The sequence below is a fragment of the Aulonocara stuartgranti genome (assembly GCF_965226115.1).
Source record: "Aulonocara stuartgranti genome assembly, chromosome: 3".
Classification (NCBI taxonomy): domain Eukaryota; kingdom Metazoa; phylum Chordata; class Actinopteri; order Cichliformes; family Cichlidae; genus Aulonocara; species Aulonocara stuartgranti.
Window position 1 is genome coordinate 65,837,019 of NC_138941.1, and position 14,335 is coordinate 65,851,353.

Here is a 14,335-nt window from a genome sequence, read left to right on the forward strand (position 1 = left end):
TTATAACATATCTTTTATTGTTCGAGCATGATATATTGCCGTAAAACATCGTGAAGTGGGTGACAGTGCAGATCAGAGTGCGAGAAAATGGCTCGTTTATTGGAATTAATTAAGTTCTATTTTATGCTTGGATTGAGGCATGGGGAGATTTTGCTGTTATTGAGCAGTTTGGACAGTATTGTGATAAGCATGCGTACACTTAGAAGAAACCTAAAACGCATGGGACTGTACAGGAGAAAGAATGAGTCTAAAGGTCCAGTTTTGTTTATTGATCAAAGCCTGAACAGCTACGCATAGTGTCCAGTAGAGGGCTCTGTTGCTTAGTTAGCGGAAAGCTGCACTTCCAGCTCAGACCGGTTTTTGTGGCGCACATGTCCCAGTAGGCAGCCCTCAATGAAGCGTGCAGCAGCGTGATACGGGACTCTAGCGAAATTAACAATTTGCAGCCCTTGGAATATAGAGCGAGGTACATGTTTCAAGTTGTATTTAATTGCTTAGTTGATATTTTGTTGTATTTGCTGCTTTATTTGAGTTTATATTTGTAATAAGCGTCTAAGAAAATTTATTTTGTGTTTCTGTTTAGTTTTCACGGTGCATTGGCGCACCTCAGCACTGTTAGATTCTGAATGAATCTCAAAGTAAAAATTACTGCACCCGTCGAGGCTCTCTATTTCTTCCTTGGTCCGAGGGACTGCTACAATGAGTCCGATCCGATTGAGGTGGCAGGATTTCTTATTGATCAACTGGAGCGACACGGGAGGCTCCATGGATACAAACTACACCACCTGAACTGCATTCAGGCAGGTTATGTTGTCACGCAGAGTACTGTGAGACATTTACTGAAATATCTTGACCCTTACAGTGTTGAGCAACGACGCAGAAATCGCCTAATGCGACGCACGTATGTAAATCCTGGACCAAATTTCATGTAGCATGTTGACTCCTATGACAAACTAGTTCCAGAAACGGACTAGCTTCTTACGTAGCAAATTACACAGATAAAGTCAAACGAGCATCACTCTCATCTTACAATACTCTCGTGGTAAGCACGCACACAGTATTAACTCACACAGGAATGCAAGTAAATACGTTACTCCTCCGACACACCTCTCATCTGTGCAGAACTGCGCTGAACACGTTCCCAACCGGAAGTACAGATACCGAGGTGCATCATGGGTAACGCAGTCTAAAACAGTTACAGTGAACAAGCGGACTTTTAACACAGATCCCTATCTGATTGACTTGGGTAAAAGAGAAGACTTTCAAACAGCAGATCATCTGATACTTGATTCTCACCGAAGATGAGTGCCACTGTGAAAACAGGAACAAGGCGACAAGGGAAATTTCCTTGGTCTTGAAATCCCTTCAGTAAAATTCTACCCATGGATTTCCACACTTCTTCCTACCATTTAGGAGACAGTGATGGCACTCTGAACTCTTCTCCTTCAGCTGCAGCTGAAAAATAAAGGTGGCAACTGGAACCAAAATTGGTTCTTTAGACTGATGCCATAGAAGAACCTTTTTTGGCGCCACAAAGAACCTTTCAAACAATGGTTCTTTGAAGAACCATTTCTTTCAGTGGTTCATTGAAGAACCTTTAAAGGTGCCCCAGAGAACCATCAAGAAGTGGTTCTTTGGGGCAACTTTAATGGTTTTATAATGAACCTTTTTAAAAATGATTCTTTAAAAAACCACTTTAAAGAACCTTTTTTTTGAAATGGTTCTTTAAAGAACCATTTTAAATATTTAAAAAATAAAATGTAACATAAATTGAATTTGAGTAGGGTAAAATAAATACGAGCACAGCATAGACATATATTAATGGTTTATTGCCATTTTGTAGTATACCAAAAGACAAAGAGGCATTTTAACCCTTAGCACAACATCACTACTAATACATGTCACATATTAGTCATTTAAACAGTAATAATTAAATATTTTTACTATACTATAAATAAATATATATAAATACTATATCTATAGATAACACAACAATTAACACGTGTATTGTTTAATTAATAAAACATCAGAAAATGATAGAAACACATTAGAAATGTTAGATTTATATTGTTTATTGTCATTTATGCTTAGAAATATTTAACCATATATGCTTAGAGGTGTATAAACGATTGTGTAGTGATAGGATGTGTGATATTTGGAAGTCTGCATAGACTTGGTGTGCATTCCAGAGTGTTACTTATATATATATATATATATATATATATATATATATATATATATATATATAAGTATATATATATACTTATTTTCCACCCTGATTTACGAATAAATTCTTTACAAATCCTACCATGTGAATTCATGGATTTTTTTTCACATTCTGTCTCTCACAGTTGAAGTGTACCTCTGGTGCAAATTACTGACCTCTGTCATCATTTTAGGTGGGGGAACTTGCACAATCGGTGGCTGACTAAATACTTTTTTGCCCCACTGTATGTATAATCATAAGTACAGTTTATAGGGAAAAAACGAGTTTGTACAATTCTAGTGATCTTGAAAGTCCATTTTTAGTGTGACCAACTTTATTCTTCATCACAGCCTGGAATCTCTCAGTCAAACTTTCTTGTAATTTCTTTCTTTTTTTTTTTTTGTGTCCCGTTTGGATCTTTAGCCATCAGAATTGTTGTCTTAAGGCCAAGAAAGATGCCAAGCAGATTTATTTTACCAAGTGGATCATCATGGCCTTGCCATATTGGTCCATTTGATTGACCGTTATTATAATTATAATTTATTTTATTTTCAGTTGCTACAAACGGGACAGACATGACTGGGGGATAGGACAGGGAGAGAGAATGAAAGAAAGAGAGGGAGAGAAAGAAAACCAAAGGGGAGAAGAGACGGTGAGAAGGGGGGGAAGAAAAAAAAAAAAAACAAACAACAAAAAAAAAAAAAAAACACCTGGGTCACCTGTATGGAGAAAACTTTCTTGTAATTTATTTTAATAGTCTTCAAGAATAGCTATCCTGGCTTCTTGAAGGACATCCAAAGGTCTTCTTTGGGTGCTCCTACCTTTTATTCTGTCCTCTGTCAGGATGTATCCCACACTGCTTCAATAATGTTGAGATCCAAGCTCTGGGGAGGCTAATTTGTGACTGATCTTGTTCTGTTATGTGTTTTTCTATCTAGACATGCTTTTACTGCATTTTCAGTGTGTTTGAGATCACCGCCATAGTAAAAAAATGTTACGAACCAGACACTTCCCATATGATATAACATTGTGTACTTTTCTGTGTTCATATTTCAATCAGTTTGGACACCAAAGGTTAAAATGCAGCCTGAAAAATGAAAGAGACCCCAGCATGAGCTACAGATGGCTGTAGACAATCTTTTGTGCTTCTGAACTCCTACATACATATGTAAGAGTTCAGGAGAGAAGTATGAATTGTTTCTTGGCAACCACCAACTGAAGAGCCACACAACAGTAGTTCATCATTTGAGTTATGCAGTTAGGTGCCTTTTTATACTTGAATTAAAAATATATATTCTGGAAATGGTCAGCTACAAGGAGTGGATTGAAAAGGATGTGGAAAAATAGCAGCCATTGCCCAAAGAAAAACTTTGAAAGACCTTAAAAAAGTCTAGAGAAACATTGTTCAATAGCACTTGAAAACATTACATGAAAGTCTGACTCATCTGCAGTAAAATATGAAAAAATGACGGGTGATTCAAGACTTTTGCAGTGTTGTAACTGTTTTGTTGTTGCTGTTGTTTGTATTTTTGTGTGTGTGCATAAAGAGTTCTGCTAGAGCAGCAGTTTCAATCAGCTCTGCTATCACTTGTACTGCCTGCACTGACGTCCTCTGTGTGTGTGTTTCATTGTGCAGAGAGTGATCCAGCTGCAGTCTCTCCAGCAGTAGGAACAGAATACGTCACTTATGGGCAAATCATCATCAAAGACAAGAAAAAAAAGTCAGGTACAGCTGATCTTCATTTTCTCCATCATAGCCAGTTCTCTAAATTGTAAAATCAGAATGCTACAAGCTTGGTGTAATGTTTATTTATTTAATGTTCATAATATCCACCATCCTAGTCTGCTCACATATTGATTAACACCAGCTTATAAATACATTTCGAAAGTTTTGCTTGTCTTCGTATTGGCTGCTGTAGAAAGTCAGAATCTGTCACCAGGATCCTGGAAGTTATATTTCACTAGCCAAATTTCCTGTCAGCACAAGGAACTGAAATTACGTGCGCACACACACACACAGTTAGTTTTGCCATGTATATACACTACAGGTCAAACAAACAATCCAGTTTTTCCAGATTTATTGAAAATTCTCCACGTTAATGTCTCATTGCACTCTAAAATGAAATGAAAGCATTGTACAAAAAGACAACTGGAATTAAACAAGAAATTATAGAATTTATATTCTAAACTTCTGACTCATCAAAGTAGCCGCCTTTCGCAGATATAACAGCTGGGCACACGCATGTCATTCTCTCTACAATAGAAATCAAATATTCTTGAGAAAGTTCTTCCCTTATGTGTTGCAGAAGTTCCCATAAATGTTTCACTTAGGCTGTGTTGCTTTCACTCTTCTGTCCAGTTCATCCCAAACCAGCTTGAATGGGTTTCAGTCTGGAGACTGTGCTGGCCACTCCATGTTTTCAAGCCTACCATCTTCTTCTTTTTTCCTGAGGTAGTGCTGGCATAGCTTGCACTAATGTGTTGGGTCATTATCTTGCTGTAGGATGAACCACTGACCAACTAGACACATACCAGAGTGTATGATGGTCTGTCTCACTTCTGTTGTTATTTGCTTTTTCTTGCCATTTTCGTAGCAACACACTACTTTCTGCAGCACAATACTGTTCAGCTGATGCATGTATGGTACCATAATCTGTTCCAGCACTTCTTTTATGTTGGAGCACAAACATAAAAACACAATTACTTACTCCTGGTTCCCAATAACCTTGTTGTTGACACCGTTAGGTTCCCCCAGCTCACAGAGGCCCCCTGAGTTCAACAAAGGATGCTGTTTAGGTGTTTAGGCTGTCTTCCTCCCTGCTCATTTCTGTGTGCTCGGTGCGTCTAGAATCCTACCCAGTGTCCCATGTACCGCATGACTCCTGGAAAGGCTAAATAGAGGGGTCATCCTGAGAAATCCAATGTAGGAATTAGTAGCACCAGCTTTCAAGGCTTAATCAACCTCCATTGCTGCAGAACAGCTTTTAATTGTTAATCCGTTTTGTGTTCCCTGAAACAAAGTCCTTTTACATAATACTGAAATTATTTTTCAGTTTTTATGGGTAACCTTACCTTACCCAAACCTTACGTCAAAATCTTACATCTTTTTTTCTAAAACAGCTGAATTATGGTTTCCAAAACAAACATAAAATAATGAAAATTAGATTTTTGCTGTGGCACCAGGACAGTGTGTGAGTCAAAACCGACGACAGTGTATGTGATGAATGAGCATAGCACATGTAACTCATCATTCTTAGTGTCATGTTAGGTCTCAATTGACTCTCTTTACTCAGGTAGAGTGTGACTCCTTCAACTCAGGCACTTGTGTTTTGGGCCACATCTGGTCGATAGAACATTGGGTAGAATCATAACTGAGGCTTATGTGCCAAAGCATCTCAGATGACGCCTAGATAAGTTCGCTACCTAGGTTTGGTGAACACAGACTTTTGTTGATTATGTTACTGTAACTATGAGACATTCAAACTCTCCATTAAAGCAAAGAATTATTTTCTAACCTAGTCCTACATTTAAAACCACAACAGCTTCTTCCTGTTATTGACTTTAGCTGGTGTGAAGCTGATAAAATTCTCATTGCTGTGTGTTCTGGTTTGGCTAATAATAGTGATAGGTGAGAAGCTGTTGCTTTTCTGCCTTGTGGTGACTTGCATCAGTCTGTGCTAAAAAAAAAAGAAAATAATATCATTGTGGTATTTGACCTTCCTTTTTCACAAAACACCCACCCAGTTCAATGTGGTCATTCTGTGTTTCTTTGAAGAGGTATTCAGATGAGATAACTGTGAAAAATTGTTGCAGTTATTAAATTTAACTGACACTTCTAAAATAAATAATCCCTCAGCTCTGTGTTGTATCTAAGATTAGACAGAGGCTTGTTTTTTTGTTGTTGTTTTTTTAGTGATCATGTTTAGAAGAGCAGAACATGTTCATATCAGGCAGGGTCGATCAACCATAGCACACTACAAAATAATTACATTATAGTATAATATAATATATTATAAAATGTTTTAGCATTATTTGATACACATAGATACTCAATAACCCAGCGCAGGACCATCTGTGATGAACTGGCAGAGTCTGAACAGTGCCAGTGGCATTTATGTACAACCTCAGTGTGTCAGTACACTTTGAGTAATACACAAATAACAAATTGTGGTAATCAGAAGTGGTAAAGCATACAGTATGCTGCAATAATATAACAGTACTATTGCAGCTGCTCTACTTACAGAAATGTATATGTACTTTACTCTGCAGAGAGTGATTCAGCTGCAGTGTACTCAGGAGTGAGAACAGAAGACATCAATTACGGACAAATAGCCTTCAGACCAAAGAGGAAAAAAGGTAAAGCTGCTCTGCATCTTTGAACTGGTACTTATACAACGCTATTCATCTATACAATTTAAGGCAATAAATTAAGATGATCAAAGATCTAAAGTCGCTTCAAAGTGAATTCAGTCTGAATTTGAACTCTAAAGACAGCAATGCTAACATCATGGTCTAAAAAACCTAAAGTAAGACTATCAAGGACATAACATAAAAATACAAACAAAAAAATACTATTATGACCAAATGGCCTGATCAAGAGTCCAGTGCACTTTTAAAAAGAAGGACTGCATCGACCAGCCCAACAGCACCAAAAGACCTGAAAGACCACAGAAGACAATTAAGGTGCTCGTGTCAAATTTGGAGTTGCTGATTCTCAACACAGCTACTTCATACTGAGCTGCAAATCCCTCTAATGCACACTGGAGGTTACCAACATATGAGGCCAGAAGAACCACATCATAATAGAAAGGTCATACCAAGGCCACCAAAGCAGAAACACTCCACCTCTTAGCTCCACCCAGAAATTGTATCCATAAATGTTAGGAACAGAATCAGTGGTGAAGTGCAGCCATGACAGATTCCAGTTGGAATTCATGAGGAATTAAAGATCTCGTGAATTGGACCATCTGTCAGACACAACCAATACTTACCAGAGATTTGGGTGTGCCTGGTTTGTCCAGCATCCTCCCCACTACCTGGTCCAACTTAGCATCAGGTAGTGATCACTTGACAGCTCTGGTCCTCTTTTACCTGAGTGGAGAGACTATGGTCCAACAACAAAACACCCCTTGGGTTCAATCCTACCCTGGAAGCAGCCAAGGAGAGAGGTGCTCGTGGGGGAACTGGAGCTTAACCCATAGGGTCCAGCAACACATAGTCTGAACGAAACATGTGGACCTGCCCTCTGCTGGGTCTATCACTCACATCAGGGCCAGAGGTCCTGCCAGTCCAATCCCTGATTAATCTGGCTTTAAGAGCAGGGAAATACTGTGTAAATGTGTTTATGTTCCCAGTACCATCACTCTTCTTTGTATTTATGCCTGTTGGCTCATGTTTCTTCAGCAGTGATTTTGTTTCTTTGCACAAAAAATATACGTTTGTTTTATGTGTGTTTCTCACGTGGTTACGTGATCACGTGGTGGAATTCACCAAAATGTCAGATGCAAAGTTTGACTTGTTCTGGTTTGGTTGCGGCTAACATGTCTGCTTTCAGTCACAGTAATTTGAACATTTGATCTCATTAACAGAGAATTGTTAGTTTTTCTTTTGACATTTTACAATTATGTTTAATCAAATTTTGTAGTCATAAAGAAAAATGGAGGATTACTCATTAAAAGTTACTTATAAAAACTCCTCACTGTATAATTTCCCCCTTCATTGCAAATTACCACCCATATTGTACACTTAAATTCTGAAATTATCTTTGATAAAGTTAATGCTTTTGACATCTTGACAGGTTGACCACATACATTCATCTTGCTGATTATGATCATTAAATGTTATTTGATTGGGAAGATTGAGTTTAACATTTTTCTGATACAGACCATGAGACTGATGAGCTGCACTGAGTTTAAAGCTGTTTGCTTATTTGCAAAACACTACACAGTTCTACCATACTCATTTAAATGAAACCAATACTGATAAAAGGCTAAAAACCAAACATTTTTAAAATCATGAGTTCATTTAATATACAGGAAAAAAGCCATCCAAGCCTAACTGGCCCTGTGAAAAAATGCTGAATATATATTTTTAATTTCAGCCACACTGCAGGGTTTACCAGTATGTATGGTCTCTAACATTATGCCAAAGCATCCTAAATATAATTAAAATAAATTATGACTATGCCACCCCATAATATCTTTCTTTATTTTGTCTATTGAGAGATGGAATTGCTGCTGCGAGTTTGGATCATTGTCATGCTCCACAATCCAAGTGTGCTCGAGCTTCAGGACATCAACTGATGGTTTTCTCCTGCAAAATGTTCTGATAGAGGATAATTCATTGTTCCACCAATTAAGCAGCAAAGCAGTCCCAGACCGCCACACTAGCATCACCAAGTCTGACTGCTGGTATGATGTTCTGCATTCACGGTGTGTTTAGTTGACATTGGACCATTATCAAAGATGATTTAATCTGTGAAATTAAATCTGGCAGCACTGGTTTCAGTCAGTTCCTCCTGTATTAGGTCAGTTTAAATACCCAGGAAATGGGACTTTGCTTGAAGCTAACTACTAGCGTTAGAAGGTTAGCAGTAGGTTTAACGTTCATCATGTTCACCATCTTCTCAGTATGCTAACATTTGGTGATTTGGATGATGATGAGGAAATGATGACGAGTTTCAAAGGTTTTTTCACTATAATCCTGGAGCTGTCACTATGAGACGTATGAAGACATGAACGGAAAAGTCTAGAGATCCTTAACTGAGTGCACCGAGCCTCTGAAACTGTCCTTTAATAGAATGAATCAACCTTTTTTTGTGAACATTTTTAAAGTTCTGCATGTAAAACCACAGTAGCTACTTCCTGTTTACCCCAGTTAGTCTGAAGCTGGTGAGAATTGTCTCTGCTGTGCGCTCTGGTTTAGCCAATAGCAGTGTTCATGCAGTGAGAACCTGCTTGCTTTGTGCTTTGTGGTGAAGTGCATCAGTGTGCATTGAAAGAAGATGGCAGCTTTGTGGTCGCCCACCTTCCTTTTCACAAAAATACCCCCCAGCTCTTTCTGGTCATTTGTTGTTTTACAGTACAGATGCTTTGAGAAGAGAACTCTAAACATCTGCTGCGGTTTATGCAACCTGTCACTTCATCTAACCGAATGCTTAGATTAAGCTAATGCAATGATAAGAATAGATAAGTATAATTCACTTTAATTGGCTGGTCAAAAAGAAAATCCTTGACTCTGGGTAGCGCATAAAATGGCGGCGAAGACTTGTTTTTTCATTTTAGTGCTGCTGTTTGTGATCTGCTCAGCCTGTTAATCTTAGGGTGGAGTGAGAAAGAAGAAGCTGGCTGTGTCTGAGCTGGTTCCCTTTGAAGTCTGAACTGGGACTGTGTGTGATGCAGAGAGGTGGAGACTGGAGGGCTTGATTGAACTACAAAGCTTGTAGGCTAATCATGTTTCCTGTTGTTTTGTTTGTTTGTTTTTAATAACTGTGTGTGTTTGTGTTCAGACTGTAAACCAGAGCCAGATGTCGTCTACTCTTCACTGAAGTAGTCCACCAGTCCAACCATTGATGTCCAGCTGCTGGTCTCTAACTGGTCCCCCAGCACCTCCACAGACACATCCATATGTTGAAAAGATTTCTTTTTGATGTTTTGTGTCTTTTATTTCACTTATTACATCCTCCTCCACTTACAAATTCAGGGTTGCAGTGGGACTGGAGCCTATCCCAGCTGCCGTAGGACAAGTTTCAGGGTACACCTTCAGCAGGTCCCCGTTCTTGCAGGGCTAACACAGAGAGAGAATTTAGACTCATCAACTAACTTAACCCCACTAACTGCATGTTGTTGGGCTGTGGGAGGAAGCCAAAGTACCTGCAGAGACCCACACAAATGCAAGGAGAACATGCAAACTTCAACATCAGCGATATTAATATAAATATTTTAATATATCTTATGTTGTCAGTAACTTTACTGTTATTTCCATTCTTGTTTGTTGGATCCAGCTCGTGTTCTCATGGCAGCGATCTGATTTCTTATTAAACTTTTGTTCTCTTGTGTGTTTCTCACGTGGTTCTGTGGGTTTCATTGAGTTGTCAAGTGACAAATGTGAACAGTTCCGATTTGGTTGTGGCTAACCGAAACACTCAGTGTTGCAGTCAGTACAGTCAGTTTGAAGAGAAGTTAACTTGAACATCGGTGTATAACCATAGACAGTTTTTCATTGTATTACATTACAACAGTTTTTCATCAAATGATATAGACGAGAACAAACACAGTGCTGCTAGTAGAAAATCATTAATTGACTGTTTATTGTTATTGTTATCAATTATTACTATTATTATTATTATTATTATTATTATTATTATTATTATTATTATTAGTAGTAGTAGTAGTAGTAGTAGTAGTAGTAGTAGTAGTAATATTGCTACTCCCCCTGGGAAACATTCATAGTATCTGTCTCTATACTTTGAAATGAAAACAAAAGACTTTAGTTTTTGTCTGATAAACTAATAATAAACTAATAATTCATGAACATGTGACTCAGACTTCATACTTTTATGAAGTATAATGAGAGCACATTATAATGAAGCACATTTCCTGACCCAGCACAGAGCCCCTCCTCTTAAACCTGTCACTGAAGCTTGAAGTGGCCGTGCTGATTGTCTATTGTCATCTACTGTTAAAACTAGGTCACACAGCGGGGCAGCCTTTAAATTTATATTTATACATTTTAAATGACATTAATGCCACTAACTGGAGAGGTTTCATTTCTCTTCTGACCTGAAAGCATCTCAGGATGACTTCACAGTAAATACATTTGGACAAAAGCCAAAGTAACAGTCCGTAAAATCCTAAAAACAAGTGACCTCATTTCATTTGTTAGCACTCAGTTTAAAGCAGCACACAGTCAGAGACCTGAAACAGCAACAGGAAATAAAATGAGAGCAGCACCACAAATACATAAAAAGACAGACGGCACGAGGTTTAACCAGTGACTTTGCCTCAATACCAAACAGAAAATCCCTCTTTGATTTAGTACAGATTAATTACTGAATTACAGGAAAGAAAAATAGAATTAAATAGATTCCATGACCCCAAATTATTGATTCATAATCATAACAATAATTATAATAACAATAGTAGTAGTAGTAATAAACTTCTCAGATCAGTGTTACATTTAACCTGGTCACAAAGCCCAAACGCTCTGATGCTCACAGTGTTTATTTAATCCCATCATGAAAACATACTTAAGTGAAAATAGTTTTTATCCACAGTTAATTAAAATAAAACTATGTCACCTTATCAGGAAGTGCAAATCCTCACTGTTTTAAGTGTGCTGTGGAAGTGTCATTGGTTATTTGATAGTCAAACATCTCCCTCTAGTGGCCATAAATAAACAATTCACATTTACGCCGCTAATTCATCAGGACAGCTACAGACTCAACACTGTTCTTTCCTTAGACTATACAGAAAAATACTTCTTCTACTGCGTGTCTTTCATATTAAAAGCTCTTTGCGAATGGCTGTAAGGCTTTAATGTGAAAATATCAGAGCAAGTTTGAACAACCTTACCAATATAAACACTGCAAATAAACATAAACCACAAGAAAATATAGACTCAGTGTGTCTGATTTGTGCTTTTGTATTAATGTAGTTTAAAAAAAGGGTCAAAGTCAATATTTTATATCAGCTTTTAATGGGTATAATAACGTTATGGTCCACAGGCAGGACTTTGTTTTTCATTTCATATAGTGAAATGTGGGCTCAACATGTTTAAAATGATAAAGATCCACAGAAGCAAATCCTAGACTCCAGTTTTTCATCATTCAGTGCTGCAGTTTGTTTTTCACCTGGTGTTGCCAGCAGCAGAGTTCAGTTGGCAAATTATGGGAACTGAATAATTCGATTTCCAGTTACATTAGACATGTACAAACATGATCATCAGCTGCAAACATCCCTAAATTTTACCTCTAGGGAAGATGGAGTTAGCATGAATCTGAGAAACAAAATTTAAAAAAGTTTTTTTTTTTTAGATTAGTTTTATTTAGTTTGTTTTGTTTTTGTCACCTTGTCAGGCTTAAGCTGGCGTTGTATTCACATTATTAAACCCTTGAGATCACAAACTCATTAGAAACGTTACTAAAATTAAACACTTCTTTTAAATTGTACAAATAAGGTGGACAACAAACTACAAATTGATTTTCAGTCAAATCTTCTCTGATGTCCGACTTTTACAACCAGACTTGATGTGACGCTGGCTGTCTCTTTATACCTGATATTAGGTCACCATGACTCCTCCCTTAGTAACAATAGAACAGGCCTTGGCCTCTCGGGGATTCCCGTGATGGTTTTAGTTTATTTTTCAGTCATTTTTTTCACTTCCCATGTGTTTACACACTCCTACAGTAAGTGTAACACACACAGATTCGAGGTCTGAATATCTGTCTCAGATGTGGGAAAAATATGACAACCAATAAAATTGTAAATGGGAGGGAACAGCAGTTGTCCTCAACTCACCAGTCTGTTAGTAGGTCAGCAACCACCCCGGCCTCAGCAAGCCAATCCTCCCTTGAGGCTGTGGTATACAGTAGGCCCAGCCTGCACAGACACACAAAATATCAGCTCATCAGCATTTTAAAAATGCAGAGAGCAACAAACTGTTCACCATATACATTTATAATCTAAGCCATCTTGAGTCTGGCCATATGTCACACCTGCACACAGAGACACAATGTCACAGCAGTGTTTACAGTGCAGAGACTGTTATCTGCAAACATCCCTCACCACACAGCCTTGTGCTGTTGGAGGCTTCTTGCTGTTAAAGGGGGATTTTATTGTCATTACTAAATGTTTGCTCACAGTGTGAGAGGTGGGACTTTCTCTCTAACGGTTCAGTATAAAACACCTTGAAGGAATGTTGATTTGCTGATATTTGATTGATATTTGATAAACATTAACTGAAATGAACACAACTAACTTCCCCTCAGGGACTTCTGAGAAACTGACTCATCCATAAACCTGGATTTCAGTCGTGTAAAGACTTGTTTTTGTTTACTTTGGAATTTATTTTCCAGCTGCAGCTCTCACAGCTGCTCCATCAGAGTTGAAGGACAAAGGAAAACTAACACATTGTAAGGTACTTTAGATTAACTTATCATCTTATAGTGAGAGATAAATCAGACTAATGTACAATGAATAATCTGCACTGAGACAATTTAAGATTGTTTAAGATTTGAGTCCAAGGCTGAAATCAAATAGTCAGAACATTCCCTGCTCCGTCTTTTCCTCACTCAGTGGACATCCATGGAAAACACGATGAGTTGAAGGAAACATTCCCACAGTGTTCCTTCATACAGGTCATATAAACATGTATGAATATCTTTAACATTATTACCAGGGTTAAAAATACACAGTGATATTTCTCATCCACTTGATCCTTTAAAATATGTTAGTCTTTTTATCTTTCCAAAGCCAACATTTCAAAGTGCGGCACAGAGGAAAGAACTTAATGTGAAGAAGGTTTTAATAAATTGTCATATGCTGTGGGAGTGTCTGGTCGGGTGTGGTCCAGGCTCCTGTTGTCCGTCCCCTGGGGTGGAGTTGGCCAGCTCATCACCTGCTTCCAATTTCCGGGGCTCCATCTAGAGGGCTTTTAAGCCAGCACTGCCTGCTACTCCTCGCCAGTTCTTCCTGCTACCACCCGTGGTAAACTTGGCCTCCTCTGTGCTCAGACTCTGTGTGCCCGGATCGTGGGTTAATGTGTCCCCCGTCTCCTGTATTCTCCAGATTCATCACCCGTCGTACTCACCAGCAGTGCTGGTTCTGTTTCCGTCCCGTTCTCCCGTCTGCCCAGAACCCGAGGACCACACATTCATCTTCTCCTCAGCCCTCCAGCCCGTACTTCAACCTCCCTGGACACCTTGGAACCTGGACCAGCCTCCCCACACTCTCAACCATCCCTGGAATGCTCCCACGGCAACCCCTTCCCCGCCTAAAATGTTTTCAAGTAAGCCCAAGACTCTCCACTAGTACCACTCACCTCTGCCCTTTAATTTTCTCTGCAATATTGTAATGTCCTTACTTTGCTTTATAAAGAACTTTGAGCCAACTGTTTGATTTGATGCTACAT

The 14,335-nt window shown here is 38.5% G+C and overlaps 1 long non-coding RNA gene across 1 annotated transcript in view; it reads left to right on the forward strand.

The window, feature by feature from the left end:
* Nucleotides 1-10,120, forward strand: part of LOC309696763 — a 54,688-nt gene extending 44,568 nt beyond the window's left edge. Inside the window, exons 2-3 of the long non-coding RNA XR_014273647.1 lie at nt 6,476-6,562; nt 9,714-10,120. This is a non-coding gene — a long non-coding RNA (uncharacterized lncRNA). The remainder of the gene's footprint in view (nt 1-6,475; nt 6,563-9,713) is intronic.
* The last annotated feature ends 4,215 nt before the right edge of the window (nt 10,121-14,335 follow it).